The sequence below is a fragment of the Schistocerca cancellata genome, chromosome 4, assembly GCF_023864275.1.
Source record: "Schistocerca cancellata isolate TAMUIC-IGC-003103 chromosome 4, iqSchCanc2.1, whole genome shotgun sequence".
Taxonomy (NCBI): domain Eukaryota; kingdom Metazoa; phylum Arthropoda; class Insecta; order Orthoptera; family Acrididae; genus Schistocerca; species Schistocerca cancellata.
Window position 1 is genome coordinate 240036164 of NC_064629.1, and position 24543 is coordinate 240060706.

The 24543-nt window shown below is 41.7% G+C and overlaps 1 protein-coding gene and 1 pseudogene across 1 annotated transcript in view; both read left to right on the forward strand.

The window, feature by feature from the left end:
• The window catches only part of LOC126184749 (diacylglycerol kinase 1-like), a 356241-nt gene that overhangs the window by 186411 nt on the left and 145287 nt on the right, over positions 1-24543 (forward strand). The window lies entirely within an intron of this gene.
• LOC126185842 (5S ribosomal RNA) lies at positions 20586-20703 on the forward strand (annotated as a pseudogene).

Consider the following 24543-nt stretch of genomic DNA (forward strand, 5'->3'; position numbering starts at 1 on the left):
TGGCTCATGCCACAACAGGAGACCGACAGCGCCGACTTCATCTTTCAACAGGATGGTGCTCCACCGCACTTCCATCATGATGTTCAGCATTTCTTAAACAGGAGATTGGAAAACCGATGGATCGGTCGTGGTGGAGATCATGATCAGCAATTCATGTCATAGCCTCCACGCTCTCCCGACTTAACCCCATGCGATTTCTTTCTGTGGGGTTATGTGAAAGATTCAGTGTTTGAACCTCCTCTACCAAGAAACGTGCCAGAACTGCGAGCTCGCATCAACGATGCTTTCGAACTCATTGATGGGGACATGCTGCGCCGAGTGTGGGAGGAACTTGATTATCGGCTTGATGTCTGCCGAATCACTAAAGGGACACATATCGAACATTTGTGAATGCCTTAAAAAACTTTTTGAGTTTTTGTATGTGTGTGCAAAGCATTGTGAAAATATCTCAAATAATAAAGTTATTGGAGAGCTGTGAAATAGCTTCAATCATTTGTAATAACCCTGTATTTTCGCATTCGGAAGAGAAAGTTTGTGATTCAAATTTTGTAAATAGATCTCGCCGCAAAGAAAACCGCCTTTGTTTCAGTGACTGCCACCCCAACTCGCGTATCATGTCAGTGACACTCTCACCCGTATTGCGCGATAACACGAAACGAGCTGCCCTTCTTTGCACTTTTTCGATGTCCTCCGTCAATCCTACCTGGTAAGGTTCCACACCGCGCAGCAATATTCCAGCAGAGGACGGACGAGTGTAATGTAGGCTGTCTCTTTAGTGGGTTTGTCGCATCTTCTAAGTGTTCTGCCAACAAAGCGCAGTCTTTGATTCGCCTTCCCCACTATACTATCTATGTGGTCTTTCCGATTTAAGTTGCTCGTCATTGTAATTCCTAGGTATTTAGTCGAATTGACAGCCCTCAGATTTGTTCCATTTATCGTATACCCAAAATTTATCGGATTTCTTTTAGTACCCATGTGGATGACCTCGCACTTTTCTTTGTTTAGTGCCCATTGCCACTTTTCGCACCACACAGAAATCATTTTGTAATTGGAATTGATCGCCTGATGATTTTACTAGATGGTAAATTACATCGCCATCTGCAAACAATCAGAGGGGGCTTCTCAGATTCTCACCTAGATCAGTTATGTAAATCAGGAACAGCAGAGGGCCTATGACACTACCTTGTGGAACGCCAGATATCACATCTGTTCTACTCGATGATTTACCGTCTATCACTACGAACTGTGACCTCTCTGAGAGTAAATCACTAATCCAGTCACACAACTGAGACGATACTCCATATGTACGCAATTTGATTAATAGTCGCTTGTGAGGAACGGTATCAAAAGCCTTCTGGAAATCTAGGAATATGGAATGGATCTGAGATCCCTTGTCGACAGCACTCATTACTTCATGGGAATAAAGAGCTAGCTGTGTAGCCCGAGAACGATATTTTCTGAATCCGTGTTAGTTATGTATCAATCGTGTGGAGGGAGTTGCGTACTGTCTGCCTGTGCAGAGTTGCCTCCAAATGTGAGCGTGCGCTTTTCTTGCCTCCTATGAGTACCTATGAGCAGTAATTTGTTGGTAGCAGTCAACGGCTGGTGCTATGCTAGTGGACGACCACTACGAGACACACCTTCAATCTTTTGAGTGGTGCACTCCATTCGATAGGCGGCTTCCATTTCAGCTGAGCCTTCTTGCCGTTAAGTGTCAGTACGCTTGTTGTCGAAGCTTGAAGTGGCCCATCGGGGCATGTTGGCACAACGAACAATGTAAATGAGCTGCGCTGTCCCGTTTACGACTGGACACACACTACGGTCTGTTTCACTGCGCTGGGCATTCAGGTTAAATTTTACTACCATTACACAGAAGGCGATTCCCTGTGATCAAAACTGTATTCAGAATGAAGTCTATGATAGGAAGACACGCAAATTAATCAAGTCATGAGGATGGTGCAAAACTTTTTCGGAGCGGTTTAGACTAAGTAAAATTTTAATGTAAATACTGAGTCAGAAAGTTATATGGATGGACCGTTTTCTAAAAGGTAAGGTTCTGCGAATAAAGCTGTCTAGATCGCTTACTAGGGCAGACACTCGTTCCACCGAACCTCCACTAGTGTGGTGTAATCCAATATCGAATATGTTGTGAAAACTATGGAACTAACCACAAATACATATGTGCGTCACGTCTGGTTCAAACGTTTGTTTCACTACGTCGATGCCTTGTTTGAATGTTCGTAGCCGGAAAAGTTACTTGAATACCATACGTTACACCTACTTCATCCGTCCTCAAGGTTTATGCACCCCAATATCACGTATCACAGTTACAAGTACTTGTCCTGCCATCGTAACAGCAACACAAGGTTTCATTTGTCTAATATCCTAAATGTCCCCAGGCGTAAAACAAAAAATTCTCCAACACTTTCTCCAGTGCTGCGATCCTTTGAAAGGGTATAGTGGATTTCCTTCCCCATCTTTGAGTGATTCCGGGCTTGTGCTCCGTCTCTAATAACCTCGATGTCGACGGGACGTTAAACCCTAATCTTCCTTCCTGCCTCCCTGTGCTGCTGTCCGCCTATGGAACATGCAAACTGCGCCCTGTGAGCAATTCGCCACCCTATCGCATTGACGAAGAAGTGGAAGCCCTTCCTTTCTTTCAACCTCATAACGTTTCCTCTAAATACTAACTTAGGGCTGTATGGCCACATTTTTCCGTCAGGTAGTGAAGCAGACTTTCACATTTTCTCCCACTAACGATTCTTTCTTCTTTCGTGCTCACTGTCAGCCGCGACACAGTCTGTCTTCCTTCTTCATTACTTATGTTCTATCACGTACCTCTTTCTCTCCGTGTCCCCTCCATTTCTCGTCCATTGCCGCCTAGTCCATTGAAACTATAAGAGTGAAATCCGTTGTTCATTCTTTGAATGGACATTTCAATTATAATTACTGCATGTGTCTGGGCTGGTTTAGCTCATGATGTATGTAACATGATTTAATTCAGTGTAACCAAGTAACATCAGTGACTTCTGAAGAAGATACTTATAGTAGTATCGAAACCTAGGTCAAGTTTAAATAGATTTCCGGTAACTGTTTGGCTGTTTACTTTAACAATAGTACTTTAATAATCTTTCTGCTATATCGATTACTGACTGTCGCTGATTATATCCTTACCTCATTATCCTATCTATTTGTAAGCGCTCTTCCCACATTAGATGTTGATGCTGTGATTTTCTGTCCGAAGAGTGGTTTGGCACAACATGCCAGTCCATCCTGTGCATGTCTCTTCGTACCTGTAAACTTCTGCAACTTACACCAATTTCAAACCGCTTACTCTATTCAAGCCTTGGTCTCCCAGCACTCCCCCCCCCCTTCCCCCCACACTTCTTTCCTTAATCAATATCAAGTGCCCCGTTCTGTCCGTCAAACTGTGCCATAAATTTGTTTTCTTCCAAATTTCATTCAGTACCTTGCCGTTACTCATATTCAGCACTGTTCTGTTGCATCACATTTCAAAACCTTCTATTCACTCCTTGTCTGAACTGCTTATGGTCACCGTTTCACTTCCTCACGAGGCTCCGTTCCACACAACTACCTTCAGAAAACTACCTACTACTATAATTTATGTTCCATGGTAACAAATTTCTCTTTTTCAGAAAGACTTTTCTATGTATTGTCAGTCTGCGGTCTATATCCTCTCTACTTCGACAATCATCAGCTCAAATCCCTCCCAAATAGCAAAACTCAGCTACTGCTGTTAATGTCTCATTTCCTAAAGCAACTCCATCAATTTCACCTGATTTAATTAAAATATATACCATTATTCTTTAACTTTTTTTGGTTTTTCAACTTATAACCTCTTTTCAAGACACCATCCATTGCGTTCATCTGCTCTTTAACGTTCTTTGCCGATTCTGACATATTATAGTATAATCAATAAACCTCAGTCTTTCATTTTCTCTCTTCTGAAATTTGATTCCCTTCCAAAACATCTGTTTTTTCCTTAGTATTCTTAATGTAATATAGTCTACAGCTCTGTCTCACTCCCTTCTCAATCACCGCCTCCCATTCATGTCCTTCGACTCTTACACTGCTTTCTGTACAAATTGTAATCTTTTGGCCCCTTTATTTTATTTCCGCTACATTCAGATTTTCAAAGAATATATTCCAGCCAACATTTTGAAAAGTTTTTCCCTATAAGAGTAGGTTTACATTTGGTTAAGATACCTTCTAATGTAAGTCGTAGGGTCAATGTTTCTTGCGTGTTCCTTCTTTTCTCCGGAATCCAAACTGATCTTCTCGAGATCTGTTTCTACTCGTTTATCCAGTCTTCTGTAAAAATTTTTTTTCAATATTTTGAAAGCAGTCTTATTAGACTGATAGTTTCGTAGTATTAACACTTGTTAGCACCTACCTTCTTTGGAAATGGAATTGTTACATTATTCTTGAAATCTGAGGATATTTCACCTTCGTCGTGCATCTTGTACATCGGTGGAATACTTTTGTCATGGCTGGCTCTCTCAAGAATCTTAATAATTCTGAGGGAACGTCGTCTATGTCAGGAGCCTTGTTTCGACTTATATCTTCAGTCATATTCTTCTGGGAATATTATATTTCCCATCTCATATTCATCTCCTCCCTGTCCTCTTCCTATAATATTGTCTTGAAGCTAATGTTTTTGTATAGCCTTTCTGTATATTAGGTTCAGATTTCAGCTTTCCTTTCTTCGCTTACTACTATCTTATTATCTGAGCTCTTGATGGTCATACAGCTGATTACCTTTCCTCCAAAGGTCTGTTTAATTTTCCTACAGGTGGAATCCCACTTCACTCGAGTGATACATGCTTCTACAGTTTTTCATTTGTTATCTAGCCATTCCTGCTCACCGATTTGACCTTCTGTCAGTCTCATTTGTTATATTCTGTATGCCGTTTTGCACACTTCATTGGCAACATTTTTTTATTTTACTCTTTCGTCAGTTACATTCTTTATCTTTGGTCGTGTTCAAGGATTCCTATAGGACCTTGTCTTTTGCCTATTTGATCCCCTGCTGCCATCAGTATTTCATCTCTCAAAGCTACAAATTCGTCTTCTGTTGTATTCTCTTCGAGTGTTTCAGTTACTCGTTGCCTAATTCTCCCTTTGAAACCATACAACCACTTACGGTTCTTCAGTTGCTCCAGATCTCATCTCCTTAATTTCCAACTTTTCTCCAGTTGCTCCAGGTCTCATCTCCTTAACTTCCAATTTTTCTGAAATTTCTTGACTTTTAATCTGCAGTTGACAACTGATAAATTATATGGTTAGAGTCCATATGTGCTCCTTGATATGTTTTATTATTAGATGTAAGACTTCCTATAACACGCATCTTAATTAATATCGTTCATACGAAAACAATGTCCGTTATGGGCTGTACAGTATTCAAAGTTATTTGCTATTGGCCAGTTTCGTATTTTTAGTTACTACCAAGCAATGTGTAAGTACATCTAAAACTGTGGACCCACACGCAAACAAAATTATTAATTTATATCATTTAAAGAAAGATTTCCCGGTGAGATGAAAGCAGAGTCTAATCGCCCTAATCATTTCAGAGCAAATAAATAAATTAACCAAAATAATGGTGTGTACATTATTAAATTATTTTGCAACATGTTTCAGCTACTGCAAGTATCAGATACTATAATTAAGAAAAAATAGTATAAAAATTTAAAAGTATAACGAATACGCTATCTGACAACAATCATAATATCCAACCCACCAAGTACAGAACTTCTGAAACAAAGTCCAGTGTCGTTTTATGGGAAAAAAACCTATACTGAGGCGGGATTTCGATAGTCAATTCTACGCTTGTGTTGAATGCTTTTATTTTTATGGCCATAAACGTGTAAAATGACAGAGTGCGGTAAAATAAGAATTCCTTATTTTAAATTACAAAATATGACCTCAGTAGGTACGATTTCACAATATGAAAGTTGGTATTTCAAATGAAAGCAACACATAAGTGTGGAGTCTACAAAAGTAAAATACCGAGAATTCATCATATTTTATTTATAAGCACGTATCATTTATCTGCGTTACTCTTCTGTTTATATATATATATATATATATATATATATATATATATAACATGCTGTAGTTATTATGTAAGTTTTTCGTGAAGGTATAATTGGTATCCCACAAGATTGAGGAAATATTGGCTTAAGAACAGAATGGCTTTACAGATATTCACGAAATTAAATTTCAGAATTTATTAAATCGGTATTGTGGAACGCCAAAAGTCATACAGACCAATGAAAATCAGTTATACAATAACGTAGTGAACCTTACAGACGTAAACTTGACAAGTGTTCAGTCGCCGTTAGTAGATAAAGCATTGAAATTTAATATCGCCTGCCAAAATTAAAATTAAAATGTTTCAAAACGTCTAAGCTTCGTGGGTGACGTCTTACTGTTCTTGACTGGTAGTTTATACATAGTATCACATTTTTTTGTATTACTTTTCTTCTTAGTTACAGGGTCTGATGAGGGCCTCAGAGGAAAAATATTATAAATAATGTAAGAAAGAAATCATTAAGCCTTCTGGACAGCATTATTCACAGAAGTTCATAATTGTCTCAAACTAATTTCAGAAAACTATTCGCTTTATTAATAAACTTTTTTTTATAACTACATGTATGCGTCTCGAAAGAAATGTTATGAATTGGCACGTACCGTCAAACGCACTAAACTGAAAAATACGTTTCTGCTGCGGTCATTTCGCTGCAGTGAGTATGAAAACTTGTGTTGTGGAGCAGTGGAGCAACACGTCAGCAAGGAGCTTCATCAAAAACTTTAAGAAATATCAGCGAAGAGACGTTTGACAAACGTTCAAATCTACAAAGCGTAGTTATAGGTAAAAAATTGTACCAATGTTTGAATACGAAAATGAACTATCAAATATTCGTCTTGCCTGGAGTGATAGCCTGGAGACGTAGCGACAAGTAGCTAACAAGTGCGACAGTTGGCAAAACTTCTGTAACTATTCCTCTCGTTGTTACTGGAGCCACTGGATATTCTGTCGACTGAATAAACGGAAAATATGTTTCCGATTTGACAACAAGAGAGTGACGGACGAGTAAACGACAACACACATGGAAATTCGTCGTGCAAGAAATAAATATAGGAAAATCGAGTCTGTCAGCAGAAAAAGTAATTTTATAAAATAACCCATTGTTTTTCCACTCGCATCTTTCAACGACAATTTCTATCGGAAAAAAATAAATTACTAGATATTTCATTGCTATGTTTGTGTGAGATACAACTTTTCTGCAAACAGTCCTTACAGAATATGAGACCGTGTGCTACCAGTTGTTCTGTAATGGGACATGTATTCGGTAAGAAAGCGTATTCTTTTTACTAGACGTTTTCGAATGTCAGTCACCCCACCGGACAAAATATTAGTCACCTCTTTAAAATATAACACTCGCCGCTTTGGATAGCTGTAGATGTTGTAGAATCGATGGAATTGGTGTGTCTGTGATAGTCTATTGTATGAAATCAGCACAGTAATGGCTGTTCACGTGGAGACATGACACAAAAGGGATATCGTTTGTTCGCTTGCATATGATCAAGCCGTGAATGAAGTTACTCACTTTGGTGGTCTACTGCGAAAACTGCCCATCGTGTTTACGGGGAATGCTGCACGAACAAGGTCTAGAGATGTCTATCACGTTTTGTCAATTGTAATCGGATTCAAACGCGATATAAATTGCTGGTTCAGCGAATGGAGACTCACCTCAAATAGTTTCCGAACGAGCACTGGGAGAGGAGCTGCGTGCAATGGACATCTGAGTCGGGTACCTCGCAAAAGACGTTTTCCTCAAAGCGGCTTATAAGCTAGTTGCACGACTTTGGTGTGCTGAACAACACAGAAACTGACCAATAACTGACTGTAGGCGTGTAATGTGGTGTGATGAGTCGCAATTATGCCGTTTTTCAAGTGATGCTAGGCACAGTCTGCAATTAGGCGCTTAGCCCACAGCGTGTGGAGGGTGCAGTTCACACCCTAGGTGTTCTTTAATTTTTTTATAGATTCGTACCACGACTAGGTCTCTTTCAGTCAGGTTACCATGAATTTGAACCAGATGTTTATTCAACATTCTCTTCACCATGTGTTGCCCTTTCTTCTACATCTTCATGATGAGCATATTGTGGACACTTCTGTCTTCCAAAATGAGAACAACCGTCTTCATAGGCCTTTACGCATACATTCCTGGTTTGATGAACACTCAGGCACTCAGTCACACCTCCACCTACCCGCTAAATCAGGCAGTCTTACTTACATAGAAAACATAAGACTCTGTTTACAGGAGTGTGTGAAACGCAGCAATCAACGTACCACCAATTTGTTACGTCTGTGAGAGCTAATGTTCAATGAATGGCTTCTGCTTGATGTAACAATCCAGAAGAAACTTGTGAGCTCTCTTTCTCGTCGAAATAAGGCCATTACCAAAGCCAGAGGCGGTATTAGAAGGTAGTAGAATCACGAGGGCTGATAGAACAGGGCATTGTTTTCGTCGTAATTTATCTTCTCTGTTCTTGCATTGGTCATAATTTAATCATACTCTTGTTCTCTCATTTTTGGGGTGTTAGGGGTGTAGGTGAAGATATTTCTGTTTATGATTGAGGACAATGTACTCTACAGTATTACATCAGTATTCACTTCATTTGCAGATTAATAATTACAGATATAACGAGTATCATGCTTTTAGGTTTGTTAGTACCTCCAGGTATGCATGGCACAAGCAAGCCATTAATGTTAATTTTCCCCAAGCAGCGGGGACATGTGGACGCAATAAGAATAGACTCTTCTGACAAGCGTAGTCCACTTCGTGGCGTAGGTACGACGGTGCAGAAAACATCATACTATAAACTATGTGATGGGTTTACAGGAAGACTGTTAGATGCAGAAAAAAGCAACTAATACTCTGAAGCGTGTGCATATTACGGTACCAATTATCTCAATATCGTATCAATACCCCTAACACACTCTACACAATTTGAAAGAAGCACGATATAAAAGCCTCAAACTTAAAATAAAATGATAGTGCAACTACAAAAAAATTTCCGTCAGCACTTTTGAATGCTATCTTCACAGTACTGTGTAATTTACCTCTACATGTATAGTGCACAGGACACTACATTGCCTGTCAGGAGATATATGGTAACAGTATTAGTGAATTTCCATCCTACTCTATTCGCCTATTGAACAGGCGAAGGTGACACTCTGCATGACTCCGCACGTGCCCCAATCTGTCTTATCTTACTCTAATGGTCCCTACATGAGAAAGACAATGGTGACATCGAATAATGGTATTTAACGAGCTCCTCGTCCAGGCCATGAATGCCAAAGGCATGCCTATCGGCTGCCGTGTCATACGCTGCCTTGCCGCGTCAAGCGCGTATGGTATGGAGGCGCAAGTGACAAACACACCACTCAACTAGCCCATTTGCAGACATCCTAGATCGTGGAGTGTTACTATTCGACCTAGTAGCTCCTCAGTTGTCTTCACGAGTCTAAGTGCAACCCATAATAGTCCTCTCAATAAGGAAAAATCTGTGGCAGTACCGGGAATCGAACGCGGATCTTCCCCATGGCAGCTAATTACGCTGGCCATTCATAGGACTCGAATTATCGTCTAGCCTTCTCAAATATCGGTTCTTTAAATGTATGCAGTAGGATTTCCCAAGAAACACAACATCTTTATTCCAGACCACCCATTTAAGTTCCCCGAATGTCTCTGTTAGTCTTTCAAGTAGTCGACTGTATTGGTGTCTTCTATGAGACCTTCTTTGCAGATCCACCATAATTCCCAGTAACCTTTTCAAAAAATGGTATATTTGCGTATACCTCCCGTACTACGATTTTGGGTGTCTGTCATATTTCACACAGCCCCATAGTATTGTATCTACATATTTAAACAAAGTGACATGCTCCCTATCTTCGCACTACCTTTTTATCAGATACCACAGAGTTCCCTCCCTTTTTATGGACATTATCTTGAAATTGACAGTTTTTAAGAAAGTTTCAGCTCATTACAACAAGTGTATATTATGTCCAAATAGTTATACATTTCCTTACGATCATCCAATGATGATATTTTCCTGTAGAGAACAACATCGACAACGAACAATGTGACTGTACTGCTGATGCTACCGAATCCATCGTCTATGTGTACTGAGCACATTTTCTACCACATTTCATTGAAGGTACTTGATGTTACTTTTGTTTCTGTTAAACATTCGCTGTCCAATACAACTTACTGGACTCTGTTAGTCAAATATTCATCTTTGCACTCACATAAACGATAAGATTCCCGTATGATTGTGTCATTGCTATTAGTCGACAATTTCTTGAAATACCAAATGACTATGGCTATGAGAAGATGAAATCTTCATGCTCAACGACACATACCATTAGCACTCTATCGTGTGGGTATATAGCAAGCTGTGTTTAATCTTCTTTTTTTTTCTCTTGTACCTTTGGCGTGGAGTCAGACGACGGAATGGGTGTAACCCCACCGTCTGCGTTCAGTGTTATTCACGTTAAAGTGAGCGAAAGTTTTCTAAATGTTTGTGAATCGTGTAACTGAGGCGGAGTTTTGGTTCCAGCCCGGTATTCATCTAGTGGGGAGCGGGAAACCACCTAAAATCCTCATCCAGGTTGGCCGACGCACTGACTCTCGTCCTTAATGTGCCAGGCAGACTCGATCCAGTGCCGCTGGTTTAACATGAGCAGCTATCTGTACAGGTTACAGCAAGTCGTTAATACGAATAGTTTTTTGTTCCCCTGAAACAGTGCTGATTCTATAAAGAAAAAAATTATGTTTAGTTTCACCTATTCAATTACAATATACCCTTGTAGAGACAGTTCAGTGTTCAGTCAAAATATCCTGATACAATATTAATGAAAACGTAATGCCTGAACGTAATGGAGACAGGCTGTTCACAGTTGTTGCTGGAGGATGAGAATGCTATTCCACGTATCTATACACATGAAAAATACACATTGTACAATACTATCCTTACATTGGTAATTGCAGTACTACCCGCGGAATCTATTTGTAATAAACCGACCATACACGTGAGAGTTAGGTTTAGAGATCTGTAGATCCGTCACACCTCGCCAAAAGTATCTATGGAGGTCTCCTAACTGGTGTCTTCTGCAGATTATGTCCCTTTCGCAGCAGTTGATAGCACCAAGTCGTGGACTCGTGGGCTTATTGACATGTGGAGTATTGTTAAGTGAAAACCATAGGAGTATCAGAAACTTTATTTCAGTAATGAAAACTTCAGGTCAATTTTAAGGATGTCAGCTTGAATTACTGTCTGCAGTACCTCCCGCGGCAGAGTACTGAAACATTTTACGATCACCAATATCTCACAGTTCAATAACCCAATAGTGCATAACAGCACTTTATAATATGCAACGTCCATCAGTCATCACACTTCGCGTCCAATTTAATAGTCAGCTCTCTCCCACCATTTCCTGTTGCCTTTTAACTTCAAATGACACTGATTAACACAATGTGCAACGCTTCTTGTGGTCCGTGACTGACACGTGACTGCTTGCGTGGGTCAAATGCCACGATACTCTCTGAACAGTGACAAAGGCGTTTCTGGCCTCAAACTCTTCGGCCAATCGGGGGCCTGGGTATTTACTATGCTCATATATGTTTGGAGTGCTGTCAATCAACAGCTAGAGAGGACTTTGTTCCGTTCACCTTCTGCAAAGACAGAAGTTCTTGGACAGGATTGTACCACTTTACAAAACCCATTTAACATAAGCGTTACATTTCTCACCGCTTGCTTCGTTCGCAAAATCGGAAACTCCCAAAGGCAACAAAAATTTGGAAATTTAAATGAACCCATTCTTTCGATACACAACTACAATCTTTCCTATCTGGTAATGATATTAATTCTTATTCCTCAACTTAAGTCTTTTTACTGCTGAAGATACTGTTGTTTCACTAATTCTACTCTTTCAAATCACTTGAATTGATATTTATGTTACTACCTCGTCGCAAATTTTGTCCATGGGGTTTGTTTCAACACATTTATCTTTTTGCTGCAAATCATTTCACCAGCTTAATACTATACACAAAACAGAATACATCTTTTAGTTGAGGCATGCTGCCATCTAATGAAGTGTCTTAAGATATTAACATTAGTTTTGATGGTAGGCATCTGGAGAGTTGTTAGAGTTAAGGTCTAGTTGTCGTTGTGCTGACGTGTGCATTCAGTGATGCTGTGCAGTTCTACCATTTCCCTTCAGGCCTCATCTGATGACTCAGCTACAGTTTTACATGTAACAGATAATATTAAAATTTATTAGATACAAGTTACGTTTATGTACCCAAAAGTAAATTCACCTTGATTAATCATTTATTTTATTTTCGCCACCTTAAAATTAATTTCATCTCTCTTGCTCACAGCTTTATACTTCGATACTCTGAACCTCATTGTATCTGAGTCACTGAAAGTGAATACTTTCATTGCCAGGTGTCGGTGACCAACGTTTGGTCTTTCTGCTGTACTTTTTGTGCGACTGGGGTCTTCCACATTTTCCGACCTCACGTCGGATCACTTCGTCGCCCATCAACAAGCCATTAGCGTTCCCAGTTCGCATCTGCCTTCTGCGCTCTGCACGATGCTTTCCTTCTTCCCTGTACAAAATTCCTTACAGTTACGCTGCGTCTTTTACCATACATTTTAAATGCAATTGTTGTTATAATACAGAGAGTGGTTTATTGTTTCCTTCTAGAATGCGACGTGGCACACTTAATCTAACAGATCTGTAATAAGACCATTGTTCATTGGATACTCGTTTCATTTTTTGTACAATTATAGCTACCGCCATTCAGATCAGTACACGCTGTGTGCGTTCATGTCCATAGCATCTCTGCAAAAGTAATAAATCCTTTGGTGGTTCTTTATGATATTATCTGTAAACCAAGTGCTTACCTCTTTCTATTCATACCCTTTTGATCTTCAAACAATTTTTACATTTGATGAATACCAGGGGACCAACAGTTAAACATCTTTCTATGTTGTACCTTCGTTAACCAGTAATCTGTGTTCATTATTCTTCTTTCACATATACGTACAATCCGCCTATGCTATTTACGTAATTACTGTGCAGTTACTCTCCACGTAATGCTGTCAATACCTATTAGTAGAAGGTTTACGTATCCCATACTATTGTAACCTTAATATCTCTTAGTGACTGATTTACCTATCCTTCACTTAATAACGTCTAAATTCTAATACCCTTAATATCCTTCTATTGGCAAAATATTCGTCACCCACCAAATATCTTTGGTATCAGTAACAACTATTACATAGCATACAGATTGCTGCTTATATTCTTCCTTACTTTATACCTTCATTCTTTACTGCATGTTCTAAACCGTTCTTTGACACTCATCAGTTTGCTAAATAAGGTATTTGACAACTGATTTATAGAGATTGCCTCTATACCTCTTCTTGTTTGTCTCTATACCTGTTACTTCTCTGAAATTGTAATCATTTGTTTCTCTGTACATGTACACCAAATTTGCTGCCTTCCATCCCATTTGGATAATTCCTTCATGGTGCATCATTTTTTATGTCTTAGATTGTATTTAATGCTACAAATATATGTATACATATCCCCCTTGTGGTTTTGGGAGGGGGCCATACATGTCAATAGGAGCTTTATCCATAACTCAATCCAGGTTGATGGGATAGATGTTTCCTTTTCGATACAGCGCTGATACCTTGGTTTTTTGACATTTTTCATATTCTTCTAATAATCTTCTCACTCTTTCTTCCATGATGTTAAAGATGCAAGACTCCCTGAATTTCTCAGTACATTTCTTTACCCCAAAAAGTCCGTAGCTTAAATGAATGTGTATGATTAATTTCTCTGTCTCATTTCGTGACCAGAAAAACTTCCATTTACTTGACTCAGGAAAATTTTCTTATTTTTACTTTCTTCCTGTACTCTCAATATCGTATCACCATTCTTAGCGTTTTGTCGGCATTTTGCTACCTTCGCATAGTTTGACTTAATTTTATTCTGTGGTCCTCAAACTTAACTCCACTCATGTACAAAATTTTCATTTCTTGCAATTTTGTATCATTCACATTAATTTCACTCAACTCAACTGACACCTGGGACAAGGCATCTGGCCGGCCGATGTGGCCGTGCGGCTCTAGGCGCTTCAGTCTGGAACCGCGTGACCGCTACGGTCGCAGGTTCGAATCCTGCCTCGGGCACGGATATGTATGATGTTCTTAGGTTAGTTAGGATTAAGTAGTTCTAAGTTCTAGGGGACTGATGACCACAGATGTTAAGTCCCATAGTGCTCAGAGCCATTTGAACCATTTTGAACAAGGCATCTGGTACCATTTTTCCACCTTCTGGTATATAAACACCTTTCAAATTGTATTCTTGCAGAACTAATGCCCTTCTTGACAGTTTACGAAGTGTTAGCTTGTAGTCTGACAAGACGGATAATGCTGTATAGTGAATGTACACGTACAGTTTTCGCCCCACAGGGTAAAAATTAATTTTTTGAAAATGGCCAATGCTTCTTTCTCTCTCACCGAGTACTTTGTTTCAATTTGTTTACGATTCTACTGGCAAATGTGATGGTTTTTCCTCCTGTTACATATAAATTGAAAATGGCCAATGCTTCTATCTCTCTCACCGAGTACTTTGTTTCAATTTGTTTACGATTCTACTGGCAAATGTGATGGTTTTTCCTCCTGTTACATATAAATTTGTAAAAAAAAAATGGTACCAATCCCATATTCTGAAGCATCTGTCCCTAACCAAAAGTTCTATGGTAAATCAGTGTGTGATCAGATTCCTTAAATTCCTTCCTACATTCATCAGTCCCCACACAAATAGAATTCCCTTCAGTTAACTGATTCAGTGCTTTAGCATTCAGCATGGATTTGTCACAAATTATCGATAGGACCCACAGAGGCCAAGAAACCATTTTATTTGTTTCCTGTTCCTGGACATAGGAAAATAACTGATAGGGTCTAGCATGAATTTTTCGAAGGTCAGGTGTAATTCCTGAAGCTGAAATAATGTGTCCAAAGAAATTAATTACTTTTTTACCACACTTTGATTTCTCTAAATTCACTCTAATGTCCTTGTTTTCAAATGCTACTAATTCTTCTCTTAAAATCTGATAGTGTTCACTCCACCTTTTAGTGGCAATCAGTACATTGTCTCCAACAGTTTCTCACCTAACACTGTGTCTAGCACGCAAATTAAGGCTGCAGTCGATATCTTCAGGTAAAATGGTAATACCTTGAACTGGTTTCCTCACCCTCGATACACAAAAGTTGTTTATTTCCTCCATTCCACAGTTATAGTCACTCGTCAGAAAAAAATGGTTCAAATGGCTCTGAGCACTATGGGACTTAACTGCTGTGGTCATCAGTCCCCTAGAACTTAGAACTACTTAAACCTAACTAACCTAAGGACAGCACACAACACCCAGTCATCACGAGGCAGAGAAAATCCCTGACCCCGCCGGGAATCGAACCCGGGAACCCGGGCGTGGGAAGCGAGAACGCTACCGCACGACCGCGAGCTGCGGACTCACTCGTCAGAAGCTCTCGGTTTGATTGATACTAGATTTACCCGTGCGTCACTGACTTTCTGGACCAGTTAGTTTAGTATCTCTGGATGATCTACTTGGGGCACTACAATTTTGTTAATTGCCCTTACATACAGTGTGATTCATACTGATCCTTTCTTTTCCGAAATCACAGCAAGGGGAGTTACGCAACTGCATTGGGCTCTCTTAGCAGCTTCCCAATCTTGATTGATACTAGATTTACCCGTGTGTCACTGACTTTCTGGACCAGTTCTTTAGTATCTCTGGATGATCTACTTGGGGCACTACAATTTTGTTAATTGCCCTTACATACAGTGTGATTCATACTGATCCTTTCTTTTCCGAAATCACAGCAAGGGGAGTTACGCAACTGCGTTGGGCTCTCTTAGTAGCTTCCCAGTCTATCATTCTTTTGATCTCTTTGTAAACCACCTTCGTTTTGGTAATTAGGATAAGATGTGATGTCATTCTAAAAGCATCATGTGGCATTACTTTCAGTTTACACAAATAATGTCTCATCAAACCTGGTTCTGATGTAAATGCCTGATTGCGATTGCATAAAATATTCTTTTTAGTTTCATCGCCTCTATAGCACTCAACCCTTCTACTTTAGCCAACCTTGGGCATTTCTTGTTGCTAATCTCAGCCTTTGTCCCATTACCTGTATGTTGATATGCAGTCATTGATCATGATTGTTTATTTTATACATACCAGCAAGAAAATGGTCGTCATTATCTTTACTTGGTTCCTACTTTCCTTTCTGCCGGAATGTCCTTCCTTTTTAGTCTCTCAGTTACTTAGTCTCTGTTAACATTAATTAGAACAGTGGCAAAATCTATTACAACGCAACACTGATGTTTGGTACCAACATTGCATTGCATTATTGCATATATTTCCTCCTATTGATCATGAAGTCTAACAGGATCTGCCTTCTTACTTGCTTGTTTTTAGCTCCACACATTGTAATTATTCTCAGTCCCTACACTGGTCTTACTGGCATCTCATTATTTACATTAAGCTTATCACACAGGTTTTGTGCTATGGCACTCGTCTCCGAGCCGCAAACCACTACGGCTATCGCATTCAAATCATACATCTGAATACTAATTATTTGTTCAAGTGCTTCAGGTCTGTGAGCTACTTCCATCAATGCCAGTGTAATGCTATCCCTGGTATCATATCCTGTAAACTTGATATTTCGTGCTTCAGCAATTACAGTTCTAGATCAGACTTCATCCGAACATCCTAAGAGTTTCCCTGAGGTGAAGCATCCTGTTCATACTTTTCATTCCCTCTTCTGGGAGGATTGATATAACAATTACACAGACCCTGGGCATCATATTGTGCCCTTTTTTCTCGTTCTCGTCGTGCGTCTGTTTCCACCGTCTTCATTTAAGTTTTGGTGACGGTACTTCATGACAACTTTGTACATCTATCTGTTCCCTCTCCATATATTCCGACGCGAACCTTCTAAATTTTCGTTAGTACCCACCAGTGAGTCTAGCTGATCCTGTGCCTGCACAGTTATATTGGCGTCAGATTTTGGGGTTCCAAATAACTTTTCCTGGATTGTCACAGTTAACTTAATCATTATTATCGATACTAGGTAGAACTCCTTAAACGGTTCGACCAAATATGAATTCTTCTCTAGACAGGTTACATCGACAACTATAAAGTTGCGACCATCAAAAAGATCTCTTCTCAAGGAACTTTGAGCGCTGCTAAATACTTTTATGAATTGATCGTATGTGGTGTATTACAATTCAGTTCGCTATCCCCAAGATAATGCTTCACCTTCTAGACTACTAATTACGGACTCTCTCTCCTTCTTATTATCCTACTGTTCTGGAAATATTACTTCAGATTGTTGCTTGAATGACACTGGAAGGATGCTCCCCCTAACGGAGAAACTGTGAAATGTACACACCCTCAAGTGCTGTCCGTCAGACATAACGTAAATGTTGTTTTTGTCTTTCGATCTTTCGTCGTCGTAGACGCCTCAAGTCTCTGCTTTTTTTCAGGTTCCACCTTATCAACATACTAAGCTACTACCTCCAATTCTGCCTCAGATCTGCTTTCAACTTTTTCGCGAATTCCTTGCAGTTCTCAGAGAGGTACATCTGTACAGACGTTACATGACTTTTTAACTACTGCTACTCTCTTGCATAAATGAACCTTTGCTATGCTGCTGTCCTGCTACTTATGAGAGATTTCATAAATCTCATTAGTTCCTTTTAAATCATTCACTACTTGTACTACATTATATTCTAAGCATGTTATCGTAGGCCCCTGTGCTACAAGCAACTCTTTGCCTCTTCAAACTTCTTCTGATAGTGTCTCTATTACTAGCTTTCGCCTCTATCACATTTCTTAAATAAGGTTAAGATTTCTGAGCGAATCTCGTCTTTGCTGTGGTCAGTTTTAATATTTACATATTTAACTTCGTCTTTAATTGCTTGGTTACTCTTTTTTGTAGTGTTTTTGATCGTCCCTATCAGTAGCAATTATTCCAGGATTTTAACCATCCCTGTCAGCTGGTACATTGCCTGCTGATACAGTGCGCTGAATTGCACTTGCTGGCTCCATTTCAGACCTATGGTCTTCTGAGTGTACTTGAACAGAGCACACGAGAAAGGGCTCCCGTTACCTCTGAATTATTTTGCATTTCTGAAACATTTGGCATAGCTTAACTATGAACTACGAACACGTGAAATTCCGACGCTTCGTCATGTGAATCTGACCCAATACCGTTTTCGACCTGTTTCACCTGAGATAGACGATTAGGATTCAAAACTCTTCGATGCCATTTATTTTTATTTTATTTTTTTCACAAAATTATGAACTGTCCTTCCGGTCACTGTTAAGTTTGTTCTCTTTCTGTAGTTTTGACAGAAGTCATTGTATACATTGGCTAAAGAATATGAGTCGTACGGTAAGAATTCATTACCGTCGCAAGTAAAGTCTATGTGGTATCTCGTTTGCTCTCATTAATCATCGCAGTCTCACAGAAATGAAAACAACAAATAAATGGGTATGAACTACGTTACAACTAAGGAGTCGAAACGTCCAAAACGGAACGCAACTTCAAAAACGTTAAAAACATATGTTTGGACAGAGCAAAAGGAAAACTGTGTGATTGTGAAACTGTTGCGTTCATTTGTTGCAGCTTATGTGACAAACTAGTTCGTTTTTATCATTTCCTCTGGAGAGATCACATTCAAATTCATACGAACACCTACATCTGTCACCAGACGTACAAGTTAGGTGCGTCGATAAGAGAATCAGTATCATGTAACACACGTACTGTTACTAATGACTCACCAGACATGTTTTCTGGTGGAGGATTCGGGTGACTTGTCGCCTTGTCATCAAACAATTGCGGTTTCCATTCGAAAGCCACTTCCGTTCGGCTGCTAATAGAGGAGTTGTGCAGAATCGACTTTCATTATGGGCCCCTCCCTTACACCTCGCTTTTGCAAACGGACATTACACCACAACACAGACACAGACTTGAATACAGCGGCTAGCGAAAAAAAATGCTGGGATGAACTTTGAACACAGCTCTCCCGCTTAATGGTCAAGTACCGATACCATTGAAGCATGACTCCATGGCTCTGCCATTCTACTCGGTGTTGCACTTGTTCTCCTCAGACCGTGCACTGCTTTTATTTTGCTTTTTTTTACAATTCAGTAAATCTTTTTCCTGTTTTCATGCTTGATCTGTGATCAGTTTTTGACGGGCTGTCATGTGGGTCCTCTTACGATTAAATCTGAGGGGAGTCCAATGGGGAGTTCTCTTGTGTACACTGTTTACCAGATTTTGTCCCAAGTTAGTACTATGTCAACTGCACTGTTCACTTTCCCTACTTTTCCACACTGTTACAGTAACGAAAATCTCTAAAAATCATTAATATTATTCCCACCAGGATCCTATGTAGAAGACTCCTCTTACATTGGTATGTACGTGCCCCAGTGTGGTACTAAACCGACCATACACGAGATAGTTGTGTTTAGAGATGTGGAGATTCATCACACCTCGCCAAAAGTTTCTACAGAGGTCTCCTACCTCGATTCTGCTACAGTTTATGTCATTTTTCACTGCAGCCGGTAACACCGAGTCCTGGACACGTTGACTTGTTGAGATGTCGGAGAACTGCTAAGTGACAATCACTGGAGAGCTAGGAACTTGACTTCAGTAATGAAAACGTCAAGTCAAATTTAAGAATGACTGCTTAAATTACTGTCTGGAATTCCTGCTGCAGCACAGTATTGAAACATTTTACAATCACTGATGTCACACGGCACAATAACCCAATGGTGTCTAACCACACTTTATGCCATGCATTGATTCTTGATCATCACATACACATCCAGTTTGATAATTACGATTGTCAACACTTTTTGACCAAGATATTGATTTTAATTGACAATAATTAAGACAACTTGCAGCACACGGCTGCTTGCTTGGGCCGACACCGCAAGACTCCATGAGCAGTGACAGTGGCGTCCCTGGCCTCAAACTCGATGATGGTCGGGAGACTGGGTTTTTGTTATGCTCATATTTTCGGGTTCTGTCAGCCAACAGGTAGCGAGGACATTGTGCCCACGCCATTCCGTGCCAAGTCAACATATTGCCACGCTGGAAGCTACAGGTCACCAAAACGTGAAAATGGCTCTGAGCACTATGGGACTCAACATCTTAGGTCATAAGTCCCCTAGAACTTAGAACTACTTAAACCTAACTAACCTAAGGACATCACACACATCCATGCCCGAGGCAGGATTCCAACCTGCGACCGTAGCAGTCCTGCGGTTCCAGACTGCAGCGCCAGAACCGCTAGACCACCGCGGCCGGCACCAAAACGTGACATTTAACTTCTGCCCAGGTTCTGGACAGTATTGTAGCACCTTACGAAACCCATTTATGGCAACGGCCTTGCCGCAGTGGATATACCGGTTCCCGTGAGATCACCGAAGTTAAGCGCTGTCGGGCGTGGTCGGCACTTGGATAGGTGACCATACGGGCCGCCATGCGCTGTTGCCATTTTTCGGCGTGCACTCAGCCTCGTGATGCCAACTGAGGAGCTACTCGACCGAACAGTAGCGGCTCCTGTCAAGAATACCATCATAACGACCGGGAGAGCGGTGTGCTGACCCCACGCCTCTCAGCGTCCTCCACTGAGGATGACCCGGCGGTCGGATGGTCCCGGTAGGCCATTCGTGGCCTGAAGACAGAGTGCTTTTTACGAAAACCATTTAACATAAGAGTTACAATAGCCTTGTTCAGGTGTAGGAACTCGATGAATTGGAAATGCCCGGCAGTAGCGCTAATAAAACCTGAGGACGTGATTTGTCAGAACCTGTGGCACGGTGACAATTCGTGAGCAGAAATTAGGACACTATGATTTATTAAATTGCACAGTACACATACTATAATGTGATCATCGAGCAATCTGATAGTTTTAAAAAAATCTTATGTAATACAAAATAGTAGGCATATTTGCTGTAGACTATAATTGACCGACGACAAGGATATATGAAAATTGGATGTATGTCGAGGAATGCCAGATCCACAGAAGCATCTAATTTAGTAAACAGAAGTAGCAGTAGGAATAGAGATACAACGCCATCAACACTTTAACAAGTTAGGCGGGCACCACACATGGGAAGCGGTTACTAGCATAGAAGAGGACGTGTGAGATCGACGTTATGATAACTCGGGTGGAAGAAAAGGTCAACAACATCAGCTCCAGAGAGAACCATTCGTCCTTTCAGGACAGGAAAAGAAAATGCAGGTATATATTACATTTACTGTTGGCCTGGTCATTAAAGCTGCAACACCAGGAAGGGCAGCAAAGGACAAAATTTTCAAATGGTTCATATGGCTCTGAGCACTATGGGACTTAACTGTTGTGGTCATCAGTCCCCCAGAACTTAGAACTATTTAAACCTAACTAACATAAGGACATCACACACATCCATGCCCGAGGCAGGATTCGAACCTGCGACCGTAGCGGTCGCGCGGTTCCAGACTGTGGTGCCTAGAACCGCTCGGCCACCCCGACCGGCAAAATTTTACTTATTGTTACAGTATAGTAGGAAAAACACATGATTAAATCTGGAGGTGTTGTGGAGGTACACTCCTGGAAATTGAAATAAGAACATCGTGAATTCATTGTCCCAGGAAGGGGAAACTTTATTGACACATTCCTGGGGTCAGATACATCACATGATCACACTGACAGAACCACAGGCACATAGACACAGGCAACAGAGCATGCACAATGTCGGCACTAGTACAGTGTATATCCACCTTTCGCAGCAATGCAGGCTGCTATTCTCCCATGGAGACGATCGTAGAGATGCTGGATGTAGTCCTGTGGAACGGCTTGCCATGCCATTTCCACCTGGCGCCTCAGTTGGACCAGCGTTCGTGCTGGACGTGCAGACAGCGTGAGACGACGCTTCATCCAGTCCCAAACATGCTCAATGGGGGACAGATCCGGAGATCTTGCTGGCCAGGGTAGTTGACTTACACCTTCTAGAGCACGTTGGGTGGCACGGGATACATGCGGACGTGCATTGTCCTGTTGGAACAGCAAGTTCCCTTGCCGGTCTAGGAATGGTAGAACGATGGGTTCGATGACGGTTTGGATGTACCGTGCACTATTCAGTGTCCCCTCGACGATCACCAGTGGTGTACGGCCAGTGTAGGAGATCGCTCCCCACACCATGATGCCGGGTGTTGGCCCTGTGTGCCTCGGTCGTATGCAGTCCTGATTGTGGCGCTCACCTGCACGGCGCCAAACACGCATACGACCATCATTGGCACCAAGGCAGAAGCGACTCTCATCGCTGAAGACGACACGTCTCCATTCGTCCCTCCATTCACGCCTGTCGCGACACCACTGGAGGCGGGCTGCACGATGTTGGGGCGTGAGCGGAAGACGGCCTAACGGTGTGCGGGACCGTAGCCCAGCTTCATGGAGACGGTTGCGAATGGTCCTCGCCGATACCCCAGGAGCAACAGTGTCCCTAATTTGCTGGGAAGTGGCGGTGCGGTCCCCTACGGCACTGCGTAGGATCCTACGGTCTTGGCGTGCATCCGTGCGTCGCTGCGGTCCGGTCCCAGGTCGACGGGCACGTGCACCTTCCGCCGACCACTGGCGACAACATCGATGTACTGTGGAGACCTCACGCCCCACGTGTTGAGCAATTCGGCGGAACGTCCACCCGGCCTCCCGCATGCCCACTATACGCCCTCGCTCAAAGTCCGTCAACTGCACATACGGTTCACGTCCACGCTGTCGCGGCATGCTACCAGTGTTAAAGACTGCGATGGAGCTCCGTATGCCACGGCAAACTGGCTGACACTGACGGCGGCGGTGCACAAATGCTGCGCAGCTAGCGCCATTCGACGGCCAACACCGCGGTTCCTGGTGTGCCCGCTGTGCCGTACAGCCCTCTCGCAGTGTCCGGAGCAAGTATGGTGGGTCTGACACACCGGTGTCAATGTGTTCTTTTGTCAATTTCCAGGAGTGTATACTAAAACTTTGGTGATATGAAGGGCACTGATGTCACCACTGCAGCGAGTCCGTTGGCTTTCGTGTTTTTAGGGTGAGAATTTTTGCACACAGAGCTGCCACCTCTGCTAACAACAACAGCTCTAACCCGGCTGCGGAGCGAGTCGAACTGAGCTCGTACGACAGATACCGTGACGTCATTCCATCCTACTTCAGCTCTTTGTCAGAGTTCACCAATCCTATTGCCTGACGAATGGTTGCGTACTATCAGCAACCGACAACTAAATGTTTTCACTGCGTGTGAGATCCGTGGAAGGAGCTGGGTAGGGCAACATTCGAGCCAACTCTCTATCGAGGTAGGGCTGGAAAGCACGGCCAACCTGGAAAGCACGGCCAACGTCTGTTCTTCCGTTTCTTGTTGAAAGATAGTGCCACGAATACTTTGACGGTAGGGCACAGGCACTGGTCTTAACACGTCGGAAGTGTAACGCCTGCAGCCAGATTACCGGCTATCCGAATCAGGGGTGATCGTGTTATGTACTCAGTGGCTCCCCATACCATAATGTCGGGCACCATGTTGCTCAGACAAAAAATTCGACTAGGTGAGCGACGTGGGTGGACGATCCTACACTGTAGAGGGAAGAATATGTCTGTCCTGTCAGTGGGCTAGTTGCAACCGGCAGTTGAGATCTTGCATGGCGCTGAGTACCACCCTTCTGAAACCAAAGCTTTTATACACGCATGCCAGACGTGGTATTATGACCAATCCAAGTAGCAGTATCGTGGAACGTGAAACCGCAGTCTCAATTGGTCACACTCCTGCTGCTTCCGGCATTTCAAAAGCTCTGGTAGACGTTTCTCTTCTTACATGAGGCATAAGACGATTTTATCACAAACAGCCAGCATTCAAATAAGATTCCTGAATGTGGAAACTACTGCCTAATCTTACCAAATATAGGCTGGTCAGAAACAGTCTGAAAAATTTGTAGCTGTGCTGCAGGTTAGGTTGTGCTGAGAAATAAGTGTTAAGAAGAAACTCGATACGTTGCAGCGGTTCCGATTTAATTAGCGCTGAAGTAAGCCTATCAGGTCGTTGCGACCGCAAATTTGACCAGCCTGCCAGAGATGGTGCTGCCAGGCGTGTTCTTCGATTGTTTTCCTCGAACTGAGCACGAGAGCGATGCAACAATTGGACATTGGCAATTCAGCAGACAAGCTCATACCATGAATATCTGTTGTAGTCGTTGCACAAGTGGTACCGCATGAGACAGCTGAGCCATTGGTTGAGTTCGATCGTTGCTACCGTGCAATGCCCAATTTTTGTATCGCTCTCCTGTTCGGTTCGAGGAAACCAAAGGAAG